Source organism: Halyomorpha halys, unplaced genomic scaffold, assembly GCF_000696795.3.
Source record: "Halyomorpha halys isolate HHAL.00 unplaced genomic scaffold, Hhal_1.1 Scaffold3284.1, whole genome shotgun sequence".
NCBI classification, from domain to species: domain Eukaryota; kingdom Metazoa; phylum Arthropoda; class Insecta; order Hemiptera; family Pentatomidae; genus Halyomorpha; species Halyomorpha halys.
The window spans coordinates 1803-8421 of record NW_027108752.1 but is presented as its reverse complement, the minus strand read 5'-3'; positions in this window follow the sequence as shown (position 1 = coordinate 8421).

The following is a 6619-nucleotide window of genomic DNA, read 5'->3' as shown; positions in this document are numbered from 1 at the left end:
GGTCATCACCACCGCTATTCAGGATGCAGCTGACCTAACCATCCCTAAGTTCATGCCACAGCCCAACGCCTTTAGGAAACCGCCAAAGCATATTCTCGCCCTCATTGGTCAGCGAAATAACCTTCGCAACATCTTCCAGCGCACACATGACTACAGCCTGAAACCGGCCATCAATGCGATGACCCGGCAGATAGCTAGCCTCATGCAGGACTGGAAGACCTCGCTCTGGCATGACCAACTACGGAGGACACATGATGATCATCGCCAGTACTGGAGACTTGTGAGGTCCTTCGTCAACAAGAAGCGGAGTGTCCACATCACTTCTGGCGACGATCTCCTGACATCAGGAGAACAGGCTGAACTCTTGGCCACAAACTATGCAGCGAGGGATGCTGAACGGACGACCAGTGTACCTCATTCACAACCTGGACCATCGAGCCCCAACTAGAAGCCGCTATTCTCCTCCTTCAACCAACTAGAGTCTGTATTACGAAGCGTCAAAGGGAGATAGGCGTCAGGACTGGACGGAATCCCGTATGTACTCATGAAGATGCTTCCACGGAAGGGTAAAGCCTTCCTACTCAACATCTTTACCTAGTGCATGCGGATTTCATACTTTCCCACCGCTTGGAAACGAGTTATTGTAGTACCTCTACTCAAACCGGGGAAGAAGGGAGACTCGACCGAGCACTATCGTCCGATCAGCCTTCTCTCGCACATGAGTAAGGTGTTTGAACGGGTCATCAACCACCACCTGATGGAACACTGCAGAGAGGAAAATGTCATCCCACCACAGCAGACCGGATTCCAACGGGGAGTCGCCTGTGAGCACCACCTGGCGAAGCTCCAAGCGCACACCATAGGGCAGATGAAGAAAAACTGTCCGACGGCCTTTATCTCACTAGATTGCAGCCAAGCCTTCGAGACTGTTTCCCACCCGCTCCTACTCCGCCGACTGAAGGAATTTAAGTTTCCCGCCACCCTATGCCGACTCATCGGAAGCAACCTTAGTAGAAGATCCCTCGCCTCTCCTCTCCAGTTCCCACCACCTGCGGAGTACCTCAGGGATCGGTACTAGGTCCAGTACTATTTGTCGTCTTTACGGCGCCTATAGTAGCCATTGAACACCCTAAGGCAGCGGTAGCAGCCTATGCGGACGACATCGGCATCTACGCTTCCAGCATTAATGCCAAGACAGTATTAATGGATTAATGCGCTTAAAAGTATAGGGATTAGGGTGAACCTCGGAAAAACGGACGCCATCGTGATGTCGTTCCAAACAGGAAAGAAGCCACTGCCTACCACCTTCAAAGTGGATGAAGTCGACCAGCGAATCTCCAACTCCATTCTCTAACTAGGCGTCACACTGGATAGGCACCTCACCTTCTCCAGTCACGTTGGGGAGAGACTTAAGCTGGCCCGCCAGAAGAGCTACAGGCTCTACCATCTCCTGAAATCCCCGCAACTCTCACTAAGGATGAAGCTGCAAATCTACAAGGCGATAATCCGCCCGACTCTGCTCTATGGTGCACCTCTACTGCGTCACCTCTACCAAACAACACTTGAAAAGCTGCAGAGCTATCAGAATTCCGTCCTCCGGCGAATCGTCCGTGGAACAACTCTACAGAGGGCCAGAAACACCACCATTCACCAGGAACTCCAGCTACCCTCTGTGCCGGAGTATATAGGCCGAAGGCACATCAAATTCTTTGATGGGCTGAAGGCCTGTGCCAACCCGCTATTCAGAGAAATCACCCCTCCAACAAGACCTGGGAGGTGGCAAAGCACAGTCCCCTTGGTAGACGTCCTCGCCGAGGGAAGGACTCACATCAGGTACCACCAATGTATAACCGCCTTCAGCGGACCATGTTTGCTCATCTTATAATGCCATACGGCAAACGAAGATATGTTATTTGTATATGTATAATGTATTGCATTATATTATTCTGTATTATGTAACCATATAAAAAATAAAGAGGTTTGAAAAAAAAAAAAAAAACCTAGCAACCGTGTTGATAACGCGGTTTTAGGTTAAGTTAAGGTTAGCTCTCCTGTTGTTATACAACTTCCAAGAATACTGGAATTCCTGAATTCCTGTTTGCTGCTTGCTGTTCCTCAGATATCTGTGTGTCTCCAGTCGAAGGCTCTTGCAAATACTCCTGGACCTTTAGTTAGTGGACAGGTTAGTGGTTTATTACCTTATATAGACAAGGGTTTGTTTAGAGTAATTCGTTAGACTTTAGTCAGCACTGTGGCCGCAGCCAGCTGCTTGCAGCCTGCCAGCGTCAGTCAGCTGTTCGCCGGAATCAACCATGGCCCACTCGCAACCTAACCCTTGCACCTCAGCCACCATTGGAGAAGCAGTATTCCACACCCCTGTGGACCTTGGGGAACACAGAGGAGCCAAGAGACTGAATGAAGAAAAATACTGGGAGATTGCTAGAAACTGCTTAAAACCGTCCCATCAGCCAAGCAACGGAAGACTGAGTTCCAACTCAGGGATGATAACACATTCCTTGGATTAACCGTCGAAGAGCCCAAGCCCAGGCCTCCCCCACCAGTTATAATCGCACCAGCGGTATCGCTTATATCACTGAAGCAGATGCTGGCAACAGTTGTGGTAAGCAAGTGGTAACCACCAACAACTCTGAAAGAGAGACTAGACTCTACCTTACCACCGAAGCAGACCACACCACTGCCATTGAACTATTTAAAAAACATGATAATGCGCGATACCACGCGTTCGCACCTAGAGGCACAAAACGATCAAAGAAATTCGTGTTGCACGGATTTTACATTAACTATCCCATAGAAGAGATAACAGAAGAGCTAAAAACCCGCCTACGTGGCTTCAGAATGGGACTTAGGCTCATAAAAAGAGACGGTCTGAACCGCACCAACGAAACTGAATCGACCCAGATCATCACAGATCCATCAGTGCGACTCGAGGATGTTCAAGCACTCAAGGCCATTGATTACGTCCGATTTAGGGTCTCTAAATTTAATGAAGATGGTGGACCCGTACAGTGTCAGAGATGCCTTGAGTATGGTCTTACCAAAAAATACTGCGGTCGCAATGTCGCCTGTCTCTGGTGTGGAGATGATCACACTACCGAGGAATGTCCTAAAAAATCAACACCTCCCCACTGTAAGCATTGCAATGAAAAATACATTGGATCTTTTAAAAGCTGTGAACGAAGGATAACCCTAATAAATGCAGCAAGGTCCAAAAAACAAACCTTTGCAACTGGATCAGCACCCACCAGACAACCAAGCAAGCCTGTCCGAAAGGACCTCACCTTCACCACCGCTGTACGAGGACCACCGGTACTGTCCTCTCCACAACCTCAACCACCTATGACTCCCCAGCCAAAACCAGCCCCGACTCTGGAGACCTCAACGATCACAGCCCTGATGAAGAAAATGTGCTCCAGGATGGACCAAATGATCACCATGACTAAGATGATGGAACAGCGTTATGGTTGAGCACACCGTCCTCAACTATAATACCAGAGGCCTTCAATCGAAGATGGCCGAAATGAAAATCCTCCTGCAGCAGCATAGCCCATCAGTGGTGGTGTTGACTGATACCATGCTCTCCACCTCTCTTCGACTTTTTTTCCCTGTATACACCTCATATGGAGAAGCCTGCTCTCCCGGGTCTGGTGAAAGCGTAGCCATCCTGGCCGACATCAGGGTGAATCATGCGAAGACGGATGCCATAGTCATGTCCTTTCAGAAGGGCAAGAGAGGCAAACTTCCCCAGCGGTTTATAGTTTTCGAAGGATCTCGAACACCATCCTCTACATCGGCGTGACATTTGACAAGCATCTTACCTTCTCCAGTCACGTCGGGGAGAGACTCAAGAGACCCTCCCCGTTCTTTATACCAACCTTCCTGCCAGCGGCTCCTGGGCCAATATTGTAACCCCCCCGTCTTCAGTGGACCCACCCCAACTCCTTATAATGCCATGTGGCAAAGGAAGGGGTTACGTATGTATATATTTAGATATATATTAATATTGTTATTTATAATAAAAGAGGTATGAAAAAAAATAAATAGCAGGTGATCGCATAATATTTGAATCTTAATTTTCAATGAAAACACTAGGTTTGAGCTCTCCTGGTTCCAAAGTTTCGTAAAATGGTTTATGCGAGACCATGATGCATGGCACTTTAGGGAATGAAAGATCACCCACTCCACCCGTTGTGTCTATTGTTTTGTTTTTTTATGAGAATCGGTGGAAATGTTCAAAAGACCCGTACCTATCCGTGTTTGGGATTTTTACCCCCTAAAACTACTGCCCTGCACCTGTTCATTCCTCTCCACGGGACCGCCGCTAGGCATTACTTCATGGAGGGAAATGGCAGAATGCCGCCTCATTTACTTCGCGTAGTTTTGACGTGTCCATGCTAGTCACGTCTTCTAGCCCTCTCTTCCGCTCTCAATCTCTTTAGGTCGACTGTGGTGAATCTCTGCACTGGGTCCCAATGCTGGTTTGATAACACCATGTATTTTACTACGTTATTTGGTGTGATGCTCTCTCCATACACCCTCCCTAATTCGCTTTTTTCTACCGCAAAGCGAATACCAACGAAAAATACGTGCTCTGCTGTTTCCTCGACAGTCTGACATCCAGGGCATTCTGCGGTGTTGTCCAGTTTGAATCGGTACTGGTAGGCTCTAAAGCATCCATGTCCGGTCAACAATTGGTTTATGTTAAATTCCACCTCATCTTGCTGGCGACCATACCATGAGCCCACATCGGATATTAACCTGCGAGTCCATCTCCCGGAATCTGCAGCCTCCCAACGCTGCTGCCACTGGTCGATGGTTATTTTTCGCTCTTCTTTGGAAACGTGTAAGCGTCGTCCATAGTGCCTGCTTCTGTCTTCAACAAGGAGTTTCGCAGGAGGTATTCGGGCTATCATGCACAGCCGCTTCGTAGGAAACAGTTCGAGAAGCACTAACTGTCCTTAAACAAGCTCTGCTATAAACTGAAACCATCTTTCTCCTGTATGATTCGGTAACCATCGCTTCTTTCCAAATCGGGGCTGCATATAACATAATCCACAATAGCAAGAAGCTTTCCGCTACTTTCTCTGGGACCTCCAACGTTTGGCATAAGGCGTGAAAAAAAGGATACTACTTTAGCAGATTTGGATACTCTGTGAGAACATTAAAGTGGAGACGTGCACCGATTATAACTCCTAGGTATTTTAAGAAAGACTGGGAATGAATTTCGTTCCTACCCACCGTGACAGTGATGGACTCAGTTTGCTTCCTGCTACTTAAGACAGCCAACCTCTGACCGTAGCAACAACCTGGTTAGCGATGAGGGTAACTTCTTCCAAGTAATTGCGTATGCGTGCGTGTAAACAATCTAGCTAAAAAACCGAAAGCTCATACGAAACTGAAATTACATATCTAACCCAGGTGTTTGTTCCTGGTACGTTACAGCAACTTCTTCGTTAAAATCGATTTGCCGAAAATGCTTCTTTGCACAATCGATTTTAAACTTTTTCAGGATTTTCTCGAAAACAGCTCCGACCACTTTGATTAACCTTCGTGCATTAATTACAATTGAATTGTCATTGAAATCTTCTGATAGGGTCTTACCGTGGATTTTTTAAAGTATCTTCGTCTAAACTACCTTTAATTTTGTTTATTAGAATTAATTATCATTCTCACATTTTTATTAGTAATGAAAAAATTATAAATATAAACTATGGAAGGACTTGATAATTAATTAATGAAAATGAGAGGAAAAATATTTTATTTATGTTTTTTTCAGGTTGACAACACATTTCCTGAAATAAAAGTAGTACATGTAAACTTATTATATACTATTGGTTTTAGAAAAACGAATATCCAACAGATGATGATGCAGAAAGCTTAGAAAAACATATATATAAATAAATATTACGAAAAACGCAAGTTAACAAGTGCTACTCTTATTAATATTATTCAAAAGCTAACGAGGTTTTAATTATTAACCGTAGATCAGAGATGGGTAAAAATCACCTATCCGTAAAACTAATAGCTAAAATTGTCAAGGGTACGACCCTTATTCACGAATGAACCATTCATAAATAAATACTGTATCTATGGCAATTTTAGCTGTTGGTTTCAAATAAGGCTAATTTTGGACCAACAGTGCCTTAGATTAAGATAAGAAGATGGTCATGGGTGCGGTGAGCATAAATACAAAAATAAACAAAAGTTATTTTAAATAAATAAGATTTATTTATTTGTGTATTTTTACTGACCATACCCCAGACCATCAGCTCATATCATATTACAACAGTCTTCAACGGCTATTATTATAAAGTACATAGTTGTTTCTTAGAAAATTTGTCCTTAAGGTTCACCTAACTAGCCTCTATGGCACAAGAGTATATTGTCTCCTTGACCAAATCATATGTTCATGTTTCATCTCCAATAAAGGTAAGAAATGGCCATCAGGTCCAAGTTGTCATACCGGATGCCCACACCTGTCTATTTTATTGGAAGATTCTCAGAGTCCATTTACATAAATTTGACTGAGAATTCCATCAATCATAAAGTTGATAAAGACTGCATCTCCCTTACATATCGACACATTTTGAACATTATAAAA